At 44.6% G+C, this 19,470-nt stretch overlaps 1 protein-coding gene across 2 annotated transcripts in view; it reads right to left on the minus strand.

Annotated features, from left to right (window-relative positions):
• TMEM63B (transmembrane protein 63B) overlaps nucleotides 1-19,429 on the minus strand; it is a 99,327-nt gene extending 79,898 nt beyond the window's left edge. For both annotated transcript variants that reach the window (XM_077342421.1, XM_077342413.1), the window contains exon 1: nucleotides 19,259-19,429. The gene's annotated coding sequence lies outside the window, so the exon portion shown is untranslated. The remainder of the gene's footprint in view (nucleotides 1-19,258) is intronic.
• Between the last annotated feature and the right edge of the window lie 41 nt (nucleotides 19,430-19,470).

Consider the following 19,470-nt stretch of genomic DNA (forward strand, 5'->3'; position numbering starts at 1 on the left):
CAAAACTGTATGATATGCTCAACATCTTGGGGTAGATGATACAAAAGAACAGATGTCAGCAGACAGCTATTGTTTTATTGTATCAGCAGATCTCTTGTATCAGCAGATCTCTTTGGTTAAAGAGAGTACCAATAAGAAAGAGGAACTAACACCCCAGAAGCAGAGGAACTTCTATTATTTTCAGCTTTGTTTGCAAAAATCATGGAAGGTTTTACTTTCCAGAATGAAATCTGAGCTGGTAAATATGTTTCTCAAGCCTGTTTAAATATACTGTAAACGCATACACACAGGGGCCTCTTCAGAAACCACATACTTAAACAGGTCACTGGAGAGATTCAGAGATAAATGGAGATCGTTAGCAGTCATTTACAAGGACTTCTAGGATGGTATGCCACATGACTCATCCTTCTGTTTACACAGAAACTCCAAAGCTTGGTCCATTAGCAATGCACCAAAAACCAGAGCATCACAACAATTAGGCACATGGAACCTTCTCTCACCTTTGATGCAGCAACAGACAATTTCACAATGGCTGAATTCAGAATTTAGCAGCAGATACACTACTTCTATGAATCCCAGGCCTTCCTCACTCATGACTTTCTTACTCTAAGACTCTTTGTGGCATGGAAAGACTGGAAGATGGCGGGCTGTCATTAAGGGCAGCCTGTGGAACCCTAACTGAGGGCTATAGGCATCCTAGGTATGGCTGGAAAGGCACCAGCTGGGAAGAGGCTGGTTGTCAGAGTCCGCATCTGCTAGCTCTGGAGAGAGTGTCTCTGGGTTGGAGAAATCACCAAACTCAGTGGGAGCTCTACTCTGATCTCATACAGGTTCTTCCAAAGCCAGGGGAAAATTTAAGGATGGCTTTGGAGAGGAGTTGGGTGGCACAGGACATAAGCAGCACATGAAAGCAGGAAGGTGTGTCCTTGGGCAAAGGGAGGGTTTACTTACAAACCACTTTTTGGGCAATGCTATTTACATGTTGCTAGCAGGGCCAGAACTGTACAAATATGTCAGCTTCACCCAGGAAACTCTTTGCACTCTTGCAGCAAACAAAATGTACATTCTCAAGCTGGATGCTGCATTCATCCAGGAGATCCCTGAAGTATGCAAGGTGACATTATTGAACTCACAAGCATCCTTCGCACTGATCTTTCTCTCACTCCAGATCAGTAACAAATGGCACTCAGAGCTCTACTAATCTCTTGATTACCTAGCTCCCCCCTTCCATACCTGTGGTCATTTGTCTCTCTAATTAATTAGTTTATCCAGCTTCAGCTGTTTCCCATTCTTAAACCCACCTTATTATTGCCCATCACACTTTGGCACTTTGCATTTATCTGAGGAACCTCTCCATTACCTCCCTGACCCTGGAGTTCACTGGTAATTCAATCTAGAGCCTTTTTGTCTCAATCGTGCAGAATTATTACCACTTCTTTGCCTCAGCCCAGCAATCAAATCCTTTGTTTAGGGGTTAGCAGCCCAGACTTAGCTGACAGACACAAATATGGGTACTTTCATGGACACACACTGGGTCATTTGTTGTCGGGTGTGTTCTTGTATCCAAACACACACCCAGCATGCTATCTTAGAATCATAGAGTTGGAAGGGGCCATACAGGCCATCTAGTCCAACCCCCTGCTCAATGCAGGATTAGCCCAAAGCATCCTAAAGCATCCAGGAAAAGTGTGTATCCAACCTTTGCTTGAAGACTTCCAGTGAGGGGGAGCTCACCACCTCCTTAGGCAGCCTATTCCACTGCTGAACTACTCTGACTGTGAAAAGTGTTTTCCTGATATCTAGCCTATATTGTTGTACTTGTAGTTTAAACCCATTACTGCGGATCCTTTCCTCTTGCTGTGTCTCCTATCCGGACTTCTCCACATCATGGAAGAGTGCTATAATCTTTCTTTGACCTGAATTTACTCCTCCTGTTGCACCATCTAGCCTCTTTCTTTTCATCCTGTGTGCGTGTATTGTTTTAAATTGCATGCAAATGTATTAACTTTAAAATTAATTTTTAAATAAAGAACATTTTGTTTCATTTTAAATGTGGTCTTTGTGCAAGCTGTCTGAAGGAAACACCCTTGTTTAGTGGAGGTCCTGTTTGTTATCTTACTCAGTCTCCTGAAAAATTGCTAATTCCCCCATCCAAAATTCAGGAAACAAGTTGATTTTAGGTAATAGGCAAGGATGAGTGCTTGGATGGGGAGAGGGATGCGAGGCAGCCTGGAACAGGAGTGCTGTCAATTGCCCTGGGGACCACCCAGCAAGCTGTTAAAACCAGAATAAAGAGTTTTGCTGCTGCAACCCGGAGTGTGTCCACATCTTCCTCCTGTTGTGAATGAAGGGCTAGTCAAGACCTAGTTTGCTAAGGCTGCCTGCCCTGGACCTGCAAATGGTGTGTGGGAGCAGGAATGACACAACCCAGAGGTGACACACTGTAGCACCGGTTGCAGGGAGCCCTTTTGTGAAGGGAGACTCCAAATTCCATGCAGTGCTATGGCAGCTTTGAAGACATTTCCTCAAGAGTTGCTTAATTTGACTTTTGCATTCACAACATGAGCAAATAAGATTTGAAAACACCAACTGAAATATGTATTCCATTTAAAATTATTCCCTTTCCAAGTTCTGTTTTGCACGAGGATCCCCACGTGACATATGGTGTACTAGAAGGCATCTTTACCGTTACTTATGAAAGCACCCTGATTTACTGAAGCATGAACAATAACTACGTCTGCTGAAACACACTGTTGCTTTAAAAATCTCACACTATAATAATCTTGTTAGCTCTAATCTGAGGCACCCTTTAGGGGCTATTTTCTATCACTGGCAAATTCTGCTTACAGGAAGAAGTAAATTAATTAAAATTCACAACACTCATGTAATGTGAAGGATGGCTGATCTTGGCCTGCAGAGAATTATCCCTCTTTATCTGCAAGTCTCAAAGAAGCCTTCAAAACACACCCACACCCTTCCCAGAACACAACTATTTTGAAGAGACAAAGAGTATATATACCAGGTATACATACCACCAGAAGAAAATGCTTTAATCTAAATGAACAAAAGGGATTTGGAACAGCTACTTTAGAATTTAAGTATAGACACAAACTTTCTCCTGAAGTAGCTGCAAGCTCAGTATCACTGTATTGCTTAACCACTTGGAAAGCACACCTGTGTCTGGGTAGTGCCCCGCAAGGGGGGAATTACACAGAAGATAGTACTGCGCAAGAAGAGACTGGCACACAGAAATCCAGCATGCCCAGTGGTTATAGCACTGGACTAAGAACCTGAAAACCCAGGTCTGAATCACTACTCTGCCATGGAAGCAGAGTGACCTTGACAAACACTCCCTTCTTAACCCACCTTACAAAGCTATTGTGGGGATAAAAGGAAGAAGTGGAACGTTGTAAGGCAGTGGTCCCCAACCTTTTTCAGGCCGGGGACCGGGGGGGGGAGAGGGAGGCCTGGGCACCGTTGCACTAGTGGGCGCAAACGTACAGGCATGGCAGCTTCATGCCTGCATGGCAGCTTCACACCTCCGCGTTTGCACCCACTGGTGCCCGCACCACCCCCCTGCAATGCGGCCCTCGCTGTGCCGGGGCCCGGGAGCAATCGGCCTCCAAAATGGCCGATTGCTCCTGGCGCTGCGAGCATCTCACCGTGGGGGGGGGAGGGAGGCGCGCCCGCTGATACGCCCAGTACCAGTCGGCGGTCCAGGGGGTTGGGGAAGATTGTTGTAAAGAACTTTAGGACCCCACTGGCCAGAAAAGTGAAGCATAAAGGAAAAACAACCACCACCAGCACCACAATGCCAGGGGAGGAGTTAATATGGACAGAAATGGTGTACTGCGGAACAGTGAACCACATGAACCCTCACCTACAGTTTGAAGTGGAAGAGCTCAGACCCAGGTTGACCACTTTACTGAGAACTAGATATTACTCTCTTGGAAAAGGCCAGTTTTGGCCTCCTACACATCTCTATAACAAACTGGCCTCTGCAGGGACTTTATCTTGAGAGTATTCCCCAGATTCCTGGCATTGTGGGTGAGGAATGGATCCAGCATGCAAGCCCATCACCATAGCACCATTGATATTATTTCAAAAATAAAGCCAGGGTTTTTTTTCCCATGACACAAAAGACTGCAGACAGGGGAGTGGGCTGTAATGAGCTTGCCATGGGCAGACAGAAATGATGCTTCAGCCCAGCTGGCAGCTAGGTTTTACCCCTGTAGACTACACAGCATGGACAACTGGAGACACCCTTGATAAAGAAGGCACTGGAGGCTGTGTGCAAATGTTCAGGGGAGGATGGGAGGTAAAGAATAATTATTCCCTGAACATTTCACTTAAGGGCACCAAATGAAGCCACTCATAAATGGGAATATAACTTGCAAACAGACATGCAATCATCTTTGTACTGAATTGCTAGTCTACAAATATGATTCTGCATTATGCTGAGTACACTGGGTACAGCATTTCCATGCAAAGAAGACTTTCTTGCATACCCCTTCTCATGATGGCTCAAAATGCCTCTGAGATCCTGTTCCTGGAGGTTCCCTTCCCACCTAAGGGCGGGATTGGGGGGTGAGGATATAGTGCTGATGTGGGACGGGGGGAAAAAGTCTTGCTCTATGTGCAGAAGTCCTTACATTTGCAGAAATGTTGCTGAGCATCAAACAAGCGGAAGAATTAAAAAACAGCACACATCTAATTCAAAAGGAAATGGAAGCGTCACCCTTTGAGCAGAGAAACAAGCAACACAGGACTTCATCTTGAAAGGATATGAAGATTTTTGACAAAAGTATCAGAATCCTCCAATACATTCTCTTTCGGGGATGATAACTTTAAAAGTAAGCCAATCATGTATAATCCTAGACCTGAAATGTTTTTCTGGTGTCTTCGTAGATCCTCTGTACATTTATACTAACACTCTTCAGTGGGATCCTGGAAACATTACATATTTGTTCTAGCATCAGCATGAATTGTGCCATATTAAATATGATTTTTCTTTCCAGGAGAAGTTCTGCTATCAGATTAAAGGGGTGGCTGTGGGCCTCAAAGTAGCAAATACTGTTAGGATGTTGCTCTCCTCTGAGAATCTGCAACATGAGAAGAAATAAGGAATTCTGATTTGGTCATGAGATAAGATATAGCTTTTATATTTCAAATCACTTCAAATTCTGTAGGAAACTATCATGTTCATGTCTCCAGCCTGATATGGGGAAAGAAAAATGCGAGAGGAGGCTTGTTTAATGCCCCAAAGCAGAGAGAATCCTCATTTCATACCCTGATCTCCATACCAAATTAGCATGGTGTCTCTGTGCAACTCCTGACCTCTTTCCCTCTTTCTGGAGCATGCTGCTTTTATTTGGCTAACTGCAGCTCAAGTGACACTTCCTCTTGAAAATATGCCAGCCTTGCCACAGGGTGGGGGTGAGGGGTGGTGTAGGACAGATTGATGAGGTCAAGGTGAAAATGCTTACAACTTCACTCCAGGAACCATCTCATGTTGCCATGCCGTTCCACATCAGTTCCAGCCTCAAGGCTTATTTCAGGGCATGAAATCAACATTTGTACACAGCAGTCCCAGATCCTTTGATTAAGCATCCTCTGTGAGCTTTCATTTTGGAACTAGAATTCCCCTTATGTGAGGAAGGCCTTCAGGGAGACATGTTTTTTCCTTGAATGCCCACTTCTACAGCTACACATGAGCCTTGTTCACAAGTTAGAATGAAGGCATGTATGACCTAGCCCTGTTCACATGTTACAGCGAATGCATGTACATCTATTTGCAAAATAGCTAACTAGTGTTTACTTTATGAATACAGATAGGAACCAGTGTCTGGATAAGTGTGGGGTTTGTATCACATGTACAGCTGATCATGCATGAGGATCACTTGACACACAAAGTGCAATGAAGTGTACAAGATGCATCCATGATGCATACAGGCACTAACTTGGGAACAGGGCTCCTATGTACAAACTATACCTGATTTTTCTTTTTATGTGTTGTATAATTTTCATGCTGAATTCAATGTATATATAGCTGAACATGAGGTTTTGTAAAGTCCTTCAGACACATCATTCCAGGTTTAGCAGTAGGCTGTCATCAATATCCAGATGGTACACAGCTATATATAGCCAGATCCAAATCTCCTGATGATGCAAAGGAGATCCTAAATCATTACCTGGCTTCTGTTTAAAAGACCACTTCTCCCATCACGCCCCCTCCAAGGTGTCTTCATTCTGCCACATGTGTGGATTTTAATGCCAAAAGCATTAATTTGCTGTGTTGAGAGTTTTGAATTGGATTTTACTGAAGTTACAGTTTTATTAGTACTACATTGCATTGTCATATTGATGAGCTGTAGGTGGGCAGTACAAAAATCTTTTGGTAAAATAGGTATATTAATGCCTAAGAACGAATGAACAGAAACCAAATAATGGAAAGACAGATGTAATGCAGTTTGGGGAGGTGGAGGTCTTGAAGGACATGATGCTTTCCATTTTCTGTGTGGTTCTTGTCAAGTAAAAAACAGGTTATACGTGATCCAACATTACTACAAGAGAAGCAGGTTAATGCAGTTGCAAAGGCGGCTTTCTTCCAACTTAGGTCCTTTACCTTGAGAATGCTGTTTTCATGTGCTAATTTTATATTTAGTATATGTATATGTATATTCTTTGGGTTTTAGGTACTTGCTGGATAATTTTGCTTGTGTGCAATAAATATGAAGAAGGATTAGATCTTCATTAGGAACTGTATTTCTATCACAAGGCAGTTCCCAAGACTCTTTCTGTGGTAACTGGTTGCTGGAAAAACTAAAGAAATTTCTTTTCCACAAGTTTTTGCAGAGGATAGTAAACTGGGAGGGGTGGCAAACATAGCAGTAGACAGAATCAGGATACACGATGATCTTGACAGGCTGGAAAACTGGGCTAAATGAATTTCAATAGTGATAAATTTAAAGTTATGCATTTAGGTAGGGAAAATCAAATACATTATTATAGGATTGGGGAGACTTGTCTTGACAGTAGTATGTGTAAAAAGGACCTAGGGGACTTAGTAGACCATATACTGAACATGAGTCAGCAGCGTGACTCGGTGGCTAAAAAGGCAAATGGGATTTGGGACGATCAAAAGAATGTCCAGATCACAGGAGGTGATGGTACCACTTTACTCTCCTCTGGTTAGACCTCACTTACAATACTGTGTTCAGTTTTGGGCACCACAGTTGAAGAAGGTTGTACATAAACTGGAGTGCATCCAGAGGAGAGCAACAAAAATGGTGATGGGTTTGGAGACGTATGAGGAAAGATGTATGAGGAAAGGTTGAGACACCTTGGCCTGTTTAGCTTGGAGAAGAGAAGACAAAGAAGTGATATAATAAAATCAGAGTCCAATTTAAGACTAACAAATTCAGGGTGTGAGCTTTTGAGTGCAAGCACTCTTCGTCAGATACATTTAAGTATGTGAAGGGCTGTCACACAGAGCAGTGGTCCCCAACCTTTTTATCACCGGGGACCACTCAACGCTGGGGACCACTCACCGGGGACCACTCAGTGCCTTTTACTGAGGCCCGGTGGGGGGGGGGGTAGTTTACTTCTCTACTCTCAACCACTGCCCTCTGATCGCTATGGTAATGTTTAAACATCCCTTCAAAATAAGATACAGACACGCCATAACAATGAACATAAGGAACATTTTATTTTCATGGAAATTTTAACTCATGACAATGACAAATCCATGGGAACCCTGAGCTTGTTTCTCTGCAACGAGATAGTCCCATCTGGGAGTGATGGGAGACAATGACACCCGAAGTGTGTTGTAAAGGGCCAGTAGGGGATGAAGTAAGGGGCCGGGGGGGGGGGAAGGCATCCTTCGGGGCCCACCTCCAATTAGTCGAAGGACCACATGTGGTCCGCGGCCCACAGGTTGGGGATCGCTAACATAGAGGATGAAGCAGAGTTGTTTTCTGTTGCTCCAGAGGGTAGGACCAGAACCAATTGGATGGAATTAATTTGAAAGAATTTTCAGCTAAACATCTGGAAGAAGTTCCTGACAGAGTGGAACATGCTTCCCTGGAGGTGGTGAGTTCTTCTTCCTTGGAAGTTTAAAGCAGAGGCTGGATAGCCACCTCAGAGAAATGCTGATTCTGTGAACTTAAGCAAATTGTAAGTAGCTGGGCAGAAGGGATTTTGTCCACGCTTGGCTCTTATGGCCCTTTCTTGCATGCCCAGGGAAATGCCAACCACCACATTAGAGTCTAAAGGCTAATTTCTTCCAGATCAGACTGGCCAGGGATTCTGGTTTTTGGGGGGGCATTGAATTGGGGTGGGCAAATAGTTAAGAATTTCCTGGTGGTCCTTTCCAACTCTATGATTCTATTATTCTTCCCAGTGTCTCAGTTGTCCCATGGTGTCATAAGTAGTATCTATCATTGAGACACGCTTAGTAAAAAGTGACACAGAACCTGTTCTCAGCACCAGTTGGGACAAAAAAGGGGGTTTCTCCTGGACCTTTCTATGGCTCACTTTTGTAACTAATATTGGAACCAATATGTGATCCTGGTAGCAATATCTTCCAAACATTAGTTGGTTTTTCCCTTCTTCTCCAGTGCATATACATGTTGATCAAGTAAAATGTGTCCTATTGGTTACTAGAGTGTGATTCTTAAAATCTTAGGGGGATTAGATAATGGAGGATAGTCAAAGCCTGGAATATAATATTTATATGCAAAGGCTATTTATGTTGGAATGCTACTTGCTTCAGCTTCACAGCAAAAGTAGCTGTACCCTTTTGTGTGATATTTACTGATTTCTCAAAAACATCTCATTAGCCACTGCAGATAATGGGATACCAGGTGGCTGCCAAGTTCATAGCTTATCCAAGGCACCAAAAAATCTTGAACAGGTCACCATTCCAAGAAAATCTGGACTTGTGGTTACCGTATCAAAAACATTGGGACCACTGCTCTGTGCCTTTGTTTTAAACATTGAGCTGTGTACATTTCTGTGCCACTTAAGGACTGGGGGATGGGATGGGAGAACGCCATTTAAGCTTCCTTCAGCTCCAATCATGGTAAATCACAATCACAATAAAATAACAAGTCCCAAATATCTCCCTTCCTTCCCCCCTTAAAAGATGTCCATTATTCAGGTCTGCTCAAAAGCCCTGGCAAAGAAGTAACCCTCCAGTGCCTTCTGAAGAGCTTCAGGAAGATGGCTCCCCTCACCGCTTCAATAAGCCCATTCCACAGAGCAGGAGCCACAATGGACAAGGCCCAGACTCTGGTTGATGCCTGATGAACCAATCTTAGTGGTAGGATAGCCAACAAGGATTGACTTGAAGGCAGCAGTTGGTGCCCAAGGGCATAAGGAAGGAGAAAATTCTGCTTATAATGTGGGTTCCAGGTCATGAAAGGGCTTTGAAGGTCATAGCCAGCACCTTGAACTTGGAAACAGACTACCAGCTAATATAGTTGTTTTAATAAGGACAAACTGCTAATAGTCAGGTTGCCACAATCTGGACCAGTTGTAGTTCCCAGATTGTCTTCAAAGGCAGCCCCACATAGAGTGCAGTGTAGTAGCCCAACCATAAGTTTACAGAAATATGGATCAACATGGCCAGATCAGCTAAGTCTAGGTAACAAGGCAGCTGACTTCTATTAAATCACACAATTCCTCCCTTTTAAAAAGATGTGGCAAACAAAGGTACACCCAATCTCTCATGAGGCTCTCCTGTTACATCCACCCTGTTCCATCTGTCCTTTATCCTCTTCCATTACTCCTGAAGCCATGAGACCCCATACTACTGGCAAGAGGGTGGATGGAACTCTGTGTACTCCTGGGATAAGCCTAGTTTATTTTTAAATGACCTGGAAATGGGGTCTGTTATTTTGTTTGCAAAGCAATATTATCTTCTCTGAACCATCAGAATTTGAGACTGTACAAGTTAGACAATAAGGAATATAATATAATAGCTATAAAGAAGATCAAGGGGGAAATGTTACCTACTCAACTTGAGACCTTATTCCACTTGCTAATAATGCAGCTGGGCCACACAGAGCTACCCTGTCTGCAGGGCACCCACATCAGTTTCCTGCCATCTCATAAGTTGCCAGGGGATTCCAGGAGCCATCTGCACAAACCATTTCCTGCTTCCAGACTCGTAGAATGCAAGATAGGAAACTGGCTAAGATCTTTCCCATTCCATTCTCATCATGATTACCAATTCCTCTTAGAAATATAATCCTGATTTTGCTTCTCCTTCCCACACATCTTCTAAATAGGCCCTAGACATACCACGTCATGATTGGTGTAGTGGTTATGAGTGTGGACTTCTAATCTGGGAAGCTGGGTTCAATTCTGCACTCCCCGACATGCAGCCAGCTGGGTGACCTTGGGCTTGCCACGGCACTGATAAAGCTGTTCTGACCGGGCAGTAATATCAGGCCTCTCTCAGCTTCACCTACCTCACAGGGTGTCTGTTGCGGGGAGAGGAAAGGGAAGGTGAATGTAAACCTCTTTGACTCCTTCGGGGAGAGAAAAGCGGCATATAAGAACCAACTCTTCTTCTATATCACAGGCACTAAAAAGATGACAAATGCATCCTAAAATGGGGATTGTTTCTCAGAATCCATTTATGATATAAAGGCCTGCTTACCAGTATGGGTGGGTAGGTGGGGAAACAAGTCCCAGCACTTGTGTGGCTACATGTGAATATAGAGAAACTGATGTTACTAAGTTTTATTTTATAACATTACGTATGTTTTTAGAAAGGACATTAAACGCTCAAGTTTCAGATAAAAGGTATGGCAAAGAATAGGATCTTCTTAGACCAGTTTTTGTTTCCAAAGCTTGGATTTAATTCTAAGCCTCCTAGCATGCAGACAAAGCATAACAGAGGGTTATGACTCATTAGCTCTGACCTGGATAGCCCAGGCTAGTGAGATCTTGTCAGGTCTCAGAAGCTAAGCAGAGTAGGTCCTGTTGGTATTCAGATGGGAGAACTCCAAGAAATATCATGTAGAGGCAGGTAGGGCAAACCACCCCTGATAATCTCTTGCCTTGAAAACCCTACACCTATGAGGTTGCCATAAAATAGCTGTAACTTGATGGCAACAAAAATTAATATTCAGAGACAAACCAAAATGAAAGTCAAGTTATCCCCTACAATATGATTGTACTTCAACACTGATTTAGATCTCAGGAATTTCTTTCAGATTCCTTATGTGAACCTCTAAGGTATCACTGATTGTTTGTGAATAGGCCCCATTATCTTGTGTCTATTTCAGCTTTGCATCGAAACATCAGAGACATCCTACATTTCATGGCATTCTGGGTCTACTATTTACAGTGTTTTCCTGAAAATAACAAAGAATCTTGCAGCACAAGTTTTCATTAGCCATATATCCAATTTTGATGGATGCATGTATGCAGAGTTATACTCAGAAAGTAACATTAGAAATGGAAGACTGGCATTTGTTCTTGGGGCTACTATAACAAAAAGAGGGCAAAAGACCCAGCAATTCAAGACATAGGTGCATGACATTACCTGTGCTCTGCAAAATAAAAACAAAAGATCCAGAGTGGCTATGAGCAGTGGTTCCCAACCTTTTTATCACCGGGGACCACTCAACACCTTTTACTGAGGCCCGGTGGGGGGGTAGTTTACTCCTCTACTCTCAACCACTGCCCTAACACTCTCTGATCGCTATGGTAATGTTTAAACATCCCTTCAAAATAAGATACAGACATGCCACAACAATGAAGTGTGTTGTAAAGGGCTGGGGGGGATGAAAGTAAAGGGTGGGGGGGGGAGAAGGTGTCCTTCGGGGCCCAACTCCAATTAGTCGAAGGACCACATGTGGTCTGAAGCCCACAGGTTGGGGATCGATAGCTATGAGTTAAATGGTGACAAACTGTTATGTTTTGCTTGGCACCCTTTCAACAAACTGCAGAGAACACAGGGACTGCAAAAGGGAGCTCTTCCACCAGGCATTTGTTTGAAATCAGGTGACCAGCAACATCTACAGCAGTGGTTGTCAACCTTGGGGTCCCGACCCCAAATGGAGTTGCCAGGACAGGTCGGTGGTGGCGGTGGCCAGCAGGTGGCGGCAGGGCCATGGCACTGGCTGCCTCCAGATCATTGTGTGCACACCGCCCCCACCGCAGTTGGGATCATGGCCTTACAGCGGTTGAGAACCGCTGGTCTACATACTTTCTGCTCTGGACCTCTTTGCATTGTTATACTCTGTTACTTCTGTTATAGTTTAATGTTAATGTTATTGTTACTGTGAAAAGCTGAGTTCCATGTACTGTTTTCTGTGTTTTTTGTAATCCGCCCTGAACTCCAGGGGAGGGCGGTATATAAATACAATAAATAAATGCCTCTGACAAAGTGGGGTCCATAGATATGCCACAATAATCAATGGGTCCCAAGAATCTCAGCTGTGGCAGCTCTTCTAACTAAAGGTAGTGACTGCACCTGAGCAAGGTCATTGCCACACTTTTCAGGAAACTTCAGAATCAAACTAGATGTGAAGACAGCAGATCTGTATGTTTGTGCATGGAGTTGCCCCTGTTAAGCAAAGAATTGAGTGGGGGGAAAGGCAGTTTTGGCAGAAAAAGGACACATCAATGAGGAATGCAGATATTGGTTGGTGATGTAATTTCAAAGAAAACTTTATCTGGTTTTGTTTTTAATTAGTATTGTTTTCTTGGCTGTAATAATTTATCTTCCTGTATTTCAGTTGATATGCAAGTCATACTATTGTTACTTCCTTTTTTTGCCTAAAACCGGGGTCATAGGTGACTTTTGTCCATAATGGTATTGTCTCAAAAATACAGTATCCAAAATGGATAGAGTAATATTTTGGGATACCTGATGCACATCATATGCTGTTTATGTTTCACAGTGAGCATATCACACTCACTGCCTAAGACTTGAGTCTTCTCCTTGTAAGCCTGGGATCTGACTCAATATGCATGACTGCAATTGCAAGCATCCGCCATGTAACATGCCAGGTCAGCTTCTTGCATTAAGCACAAACCTGCTTGCTGTGGCATGCCATCCTCACCTCACTGGTTAAAGCAACACAATCTACTTATTTATATGTCAGAAAAATGTTACTGATTTGGGTTGGTAGATTATTGGGACATTTTCAGGAACCAAAATATTTTCAAAGTATTTTAATATTGCTTAAAGATTCTATTTAACTTTTAATTCAAGCACAAAGGTTTTCAAACATCTGTCCAAATTTTAAATTAGGTGTTTCTAAAATGCCAACAAAAACCCGTTCCTCCAAATTAATAAAACTGCAAACAAGATCCTGATTAACAAGATTATTTTTAGTCCAGGGTTCAAGGGGGTGGCAGATTACAGTGGATGAGCGATAGGATTGTGAGTGTCCTGCATTATGTGGGGGGTTGGACTAGATGACCCAGGAGGTCCCTTCCAACTCTGTTCTATGATTCAAAGTGAAAGCAAGTAAGTCTATTCCTACTTGCATTTGCAGGGGATTTTTTTGGTAGTGGTGGGGAAGGAGTCATTTGTCCTCTACCTGAAGGAGGCTCAAAGCAGCTTACAGTCGCCTTCCCTTTCCTCTCCCCATAACAGACACCCGGTGAGGCTGAGAGGGCCCTGTTATCACTGCTCAGTCAGAACAGCTTTATCAGTGCTGTGGCGAGCCCAAGGTCACCTAGCTGGTTGCATGTGGGGGAGTGCGGAATCAAATCCAGCTCACCAGATTAGAAGTCCGCATTCCTAACCACTACACCAGGGGTAGTCAAACTGCGGCTCTCCAGATGTCCGTGGAATACAATTCCCATGAGCCCCTGCCAGAGAATCCTGGCAGGGGCTCATGGAAATTGTAGTCCACGGACATCTGGAGGGCCACAGTTTGTCTACCCCTGCACTACACCAAGGTGGCTTTGGGGTATACCCCCCAAAGAGTGCTCTGCCAGTTCCAACTTGTTGGTGGTCCCTGGCCCCAGAGAAGTATGCCTGGCCTGGTCAAATGAGTTTCCAGCAGAGATTCAGGACCTTTCAGAAGTGTCAAAGGGCCTGTAAAATGGCACTTTTCCATGAGGCACATGCTTGAGGCCAAGGCCACGACTTACTGACATATGAATCCCCACCCCCCTCCCTCCAAGCCTGGAGTATAAACCTCTTTGATCCATTTGTCCCCAGGTTTTAGTGACAAAGAGTGCTTTTCTGATCTGTTTTAAATGTAAATGGTTTATATTTTTGTAAGGAGTTTTTCCTGTTTTCAGCCGCCCCGAGACAGCTTCTAGAGGGGTGGCCTAAAAATATATAATAAAATAAAAATAATAAACGTGATCAATTACACAAAGACAGTTTCTCTTAAGATAATAATCTCTGCTATAGTGATGTATACCAGCACTAGTTTGCCATACAAAATGAAATGTGAAAGCAAAGACACAAAAGACCATAAGAAGTGCTTATGTTGGATCAGGCCACCAGAACAATTGACACCCCCCCCCCCCCGAAACTCACACACAGAGCAAGATAGAGATAACTCCCCTGTATTTCTGCTTGCTTTTCCTCAGCATCAGGCCTTCAGAGGTAGATGCTCTGCAAACAGAGCTGCAATCAGCTCTCATGGCTAATAAATGCTTACATATATAGCCATTAATTTATCTAACCCTTTTAAATAAAGCAATATAACTAGAAGTCATCAATTTTTCCTGTGATAAAGATTTTCATACACCAAGAGGGAAGAAAAGCCTCCATTATCAATGGTCTTTCATTGGATTGAAGGGAGGTGAGCAATGGGGTGCCACAGGGCTCAGTATGGCTGCAACATTTTTTTCATCAATTATCTGGATGAGGGGGGTAGAGGGACTTCACTTAAATTTGCAAATGACACCAAATTGGGAGGAGTAGCAAACATAGCAGAAAATAGTGATAGAGTTCAAGAAGACCTGAACATGCTGGAAAAGTGGGTAAATGAGAACAAGATGCAATTCAATAAGGAGAAGGGCAGAATTCTACATCTGGGTCGCAAAACTGAGAAGCACGCATACCAGATGGGAGATGCACTTCTGGGTAGCAGTGTGTGTGAATGTAATCTTGGGGTACTTGTAGACTGTAAACTAAATATTAGTAAAAGGTATCCCCTGTGCAAGCACCGAGTCATGTCTGACCCTTGGGGTGACGCCCTCCAGCGTTTTCATGGCAGACTCAATACAGGGTGATTTGCCAGTGCCTTCCCCAGTCATTACAGTTTACCCCCCAGCAAACAAGCTGGGTACTCATTTTACCGACCTCGGAAGGATGGAAGGCTGAGTCAACCTTGAGCCGGCTGCTGGGATCGAACTCCCAGCCTCATGGGCAGACAGCTTCAGAGAGCATTTCTGCTGCCTTACCACTCTGCGCCACAAGAGGCTCTTTTATTAGTAGGCAGTGACAAATGCGATCTTGGGCTGTTTCAAGAGAGGCATCACATCAAAATCACAAGATGTCATAGTCCTGATGTATACCGCATTGGTCAGATTTCACCTGAAGTACTATCTGCAGTTCTGGAGGCCTCCCCTTCAAAAAAGATATGGACAAAATTGAGAGGGTGCACAGGAGAGCAACAAGGGACCAAGTCTTATGAGGAAAGGCTGAGGGACTTGGGAAGATTCAGCCTGGAGAAGAGGAAGTTGAGAAAGGACAGGATTGTTTTCTTTAAGTATTTGAAAGGCTGTCACTTAGAGGAGGGCAGGGAGCAATTCCTGTTGGTAGCAGAGGATAGGATCCACAGCAATTAGTTGAATCTATGTGTGGAATGGTACCAGGGGGTTGGACTAGATGGCCTGTATGGCCCCTTCCAACTCTATGATTCTATGATCTATTATCATTCTCAAAACTATTACTAATCAGTTCCATCAAAAGGTCCCAATTTTTAGTTTGACTTTCTTTTGAGTTTTGCTTCTCATTATTTAGGCACTTTTAACATATTCCACTTACCTGTCTTTTCTCTAAACTCAAAGGCTTCTTCATTGTAAGAAACCCCTTGATCTGCTATGCCTTTTTTGTACCTTCTCTGGCCTTAAAATATATATTTGAGACATCACAAAGTACCCCAAATGTGATTAACCCAGAAATGTCTGTAGTGACATGTTATGTGTGATTTCATTTCCTATCTTCAAGAAGGTCTTCTCTGAATCCCACTCAAACCTATCCGATGAGGCTTATGCCCAGGAAAGTTTTCTTAGAATGGCACCACTAGTTACATAGACTCAAGATCCCCTACTGGAAATGGCTTCATCTTTCAGTCTATGCCTATTTGCTTAGACTTTAGTAATAAAAACAATAATGGTATTTAGCTTAGCCATTTCAAAGATTAGGCACAAGCTATTTCAGTGACAACAGTATATCAGACAGACACATTTCCCATTAGCTGATTATGATTTCATCTTAAACCATTTTTAATTCTTTGTAATGGATTGTCTTATAAATTTTATTCTTGCATTTTTATGGTGAATATACCAGTTCAAGTTTTTGTGTCTTTACTTCTGAAGTGTTTTTTAAGAAATAAATTCTGTACATCTTCATCCTAAACTAGTTTTCCTTTTAGGCAATGAAAGAAAATCCTAACAAATTGTTTTTAGATACCTGACACTCAAAAGTCTTCCTGGAAACAAGCACCTTTCATTTTACACAAGGAATAAAATGGCATTATAAAAACGTAAGTGCTGTCATGTCAATTGTATGAAAGCATGTTAGTTCATGACCCGTTTAACTCAAATGATGTTTCTTCACCCAAAGATCGCTAGGTGACAAACAGCCCTTTGAAGCAGAACTGGGCTAATTACTTCTGCAATGCCTACACTCAATAAAACAGTCCAGCCCTCTGTCTTTGGTATTTACTGCCAGCCAATGAGAATGTCAATTGAAAAAGTGACAGATACACCCTCTTTTAAACAACTTTTATTAAACAAAGAACCATGTGCCACAAAGGCATTCACTACCAATCACTGCCTCTAGAGCAATCAACTAGCCGTATTCTGAAACCAGCGCCCACTACACGAAATCCTTAAGTCTATTCTAACTTCTTTCCTTCGGGTCTCCAGTTCTAATATAATACAGTACAGTGGAGACAATGCTGTCTGGACAGGTCTTCATATCAGCCAATCACAATAATCACTAGTCAGATCTGGGAGACTATGTGTTCAAGTCCTGCCATCAAACCTGGACTTGTAATATCGTTGGCAAGCGAGGAATTCTTTAGCGCTTCACGTGTAACATGGGAATAACAGTGACATCCCTCCCAGATTGTTCTCAAGATAAACAGTCACACTGTAAAGCAACCTGTAAATTAAAAGTATTACATAAATGACAAATAGCCCAGTAATTAAGGTACAAGAGTCTGTGATCAGTTTTAAAAATTTTTGTACATATTTTTATGTTTCCAAAAATATCTGTAAAACAGTAGCATTCCTAACAGCTCATTACTGATTTAGAAATTATGTATCTACTTCATTTATAGTTCACCTCACTCTTGCAGAGGCTCACAGTGGATTACCACCCACCATCCAAAGTAAATGTAATTAGGATGCAGCTAGAAGATTGTTGTAGGCCTCCTTTCTCAATATGTATTGGTTACCGGATTACCAGCCTTCGCAACACCCCAAAACAACCGAACCTACCAATGTGAGATTCAGATTCAACTGAAGCCAGAGGCAAGCTTTATGCTATCTAACAACAACAAAAAATATTCCGCATTCCAAAGTCTGCTGCACCAACAGCAACCAAGACACCTCCAGTGGTTCTCATTAGCCGGTGACACACACAGATCCGGTCACACCCACAATAGCAGACCAACACTCCGAGCAAGCCATTGGCATGGCCATTAACATGAATGGAAATGGGTCTTTTAAAAATGCACAACACTGTAGTAATAAACTAGAGCATCAGAGGGTTCACTCCCCTCCTCTCTTTGTGCTTTCCAAATGTGCCTTCCTTTGCATTTGAGCTAACTTTTTATTTATAGTCAACGGCAGCAGGTGAAGCACCTGGGGGGACCCCTAGAAGGAGGTGGAAGATAACACTGCAGTGAAACCATGCGTGTAGAAATGGGAGAAAGAAGAAGCAAGGGAGAAGATTAAATAGCTGAGGGCAGGAAAGCAGCAAATGTTTAAAATGGGCTTTAGCAGATCTAACCTAGATTTTCCTTCTGACACACTCTCCCACAATGGCTGACGCCTAGAATGGCTTGCTGGTTCCAAAAGTAGCCCAGCTGGTAAATGCGAATGGCTGCATTAGCACAAGGAGGAGGAGGAGGTCTGCGTCCCTTTCTAAGGGCCATGCCTCCCGGGTACACCCCACGGGGCTCCCGTGAGTAACTCCGCTGCCGATGATCTTCAGAACAAACGGGGAGGGGAAGGATTGGGCGTCCTCTGCCCCTGCGTGCCTCTTTCGGCCCATCTCCCAGAAGTGCGAGGTGCCTTTTCGGATGGGGGCCAGCCCAAGCCGAGGAACAGAGAAAGCTGCCCGGCGAAAAGGCTCTCTCCTCCCCTACCGCGCCTTCTGCTAAAGGACGCGGGGGGCTTGACTGCAGTCGCATCGCCACCATGACGATCACACGAGCAAGATGGGCCACAGCAACAAAGAAGCACTCCGCCGCCGCCGCCGCCTCCCCTCCCCTCCGAGACACTCGCACCAGCCAGCCCTGCCGAGCGTGATCGGTGCGATGCCTGCCTGGTGGCGAACAAAGCCTCTTCTTGCCCCCCCCCCGCCCCTTTGACAATGTGCCGGGGCGCGCGGCGAGGGGGCCCGTGAATGACTGTCATTGTGTCCCGCGAGCCAGGGGAGAAAGACGCCGCTTCCGAGCCGGAGCGGAGGCGGCGGCCGCCCTGCTTGGGCGGGTTGGATCCAGCCCCCGAGTCTGCCGCAGGGCTCCGCAGAAGGGCACGACGGCTCCCTGCGCGCACCCCACAGGCAGAAGCGGCCAAGGCGTCCGCCGCTGCCCGCCGGCGAGCCAGGGATCCGGGGCGCTGCCGCCGTCGCCGCCGCTGCCATTGTTCTCGCCGGAGGAGGAGGAGGCGGCGGTAGGAGCGGCCCCCCTCCCCCGGCGCAGATCCCAGCGGTGAGTAAACAGAGACCGGCCTGGGAAAGCGGGGGCTGGGGGGGGGGGGGGAGGACCCTGCTCCTCTGGCTCCCTTAGAGACAGGTCTCGGGAGCTGCTGCCGCAGGAGGACGGAGGGAGGGCAATGCACTGCAACTCCGAGCAGCCCGGCGCCTTACCCCGGTGTCAGACGCAGAGCGGCTCCTCCTAGCCTTCTGCCCCCGTTCTGGGCGGCGGCGGACGCCCCCTTTCCCAAGGGACGCCGATGGCTCAGGGAGAGACCCCGGAGCCCCTTCTCCTCTCGAGCTCGCCTCTCCTGACTCCGGCGCCCAGGTTGGAGGAAGGAGGAGGAGGCGGGGGCAGGGAGAGGAGAAGGAGGCGTGGCCTTTCG

The sequence above is a fragment of the Paroedura picta genome, chromosome 1, assembly GCF_049243985.1.
Source record: "Paroedura picta isolate Pp20150507F chromosome 1, Ppicta_v3.0, whole genome shotgun sequence".
Lineage (NCBI taxonomy): Eukaryota > Metazoa > Chordata > Lepidosauria > Squamata > Gekkonidae > Paroedura > Paroedura picta.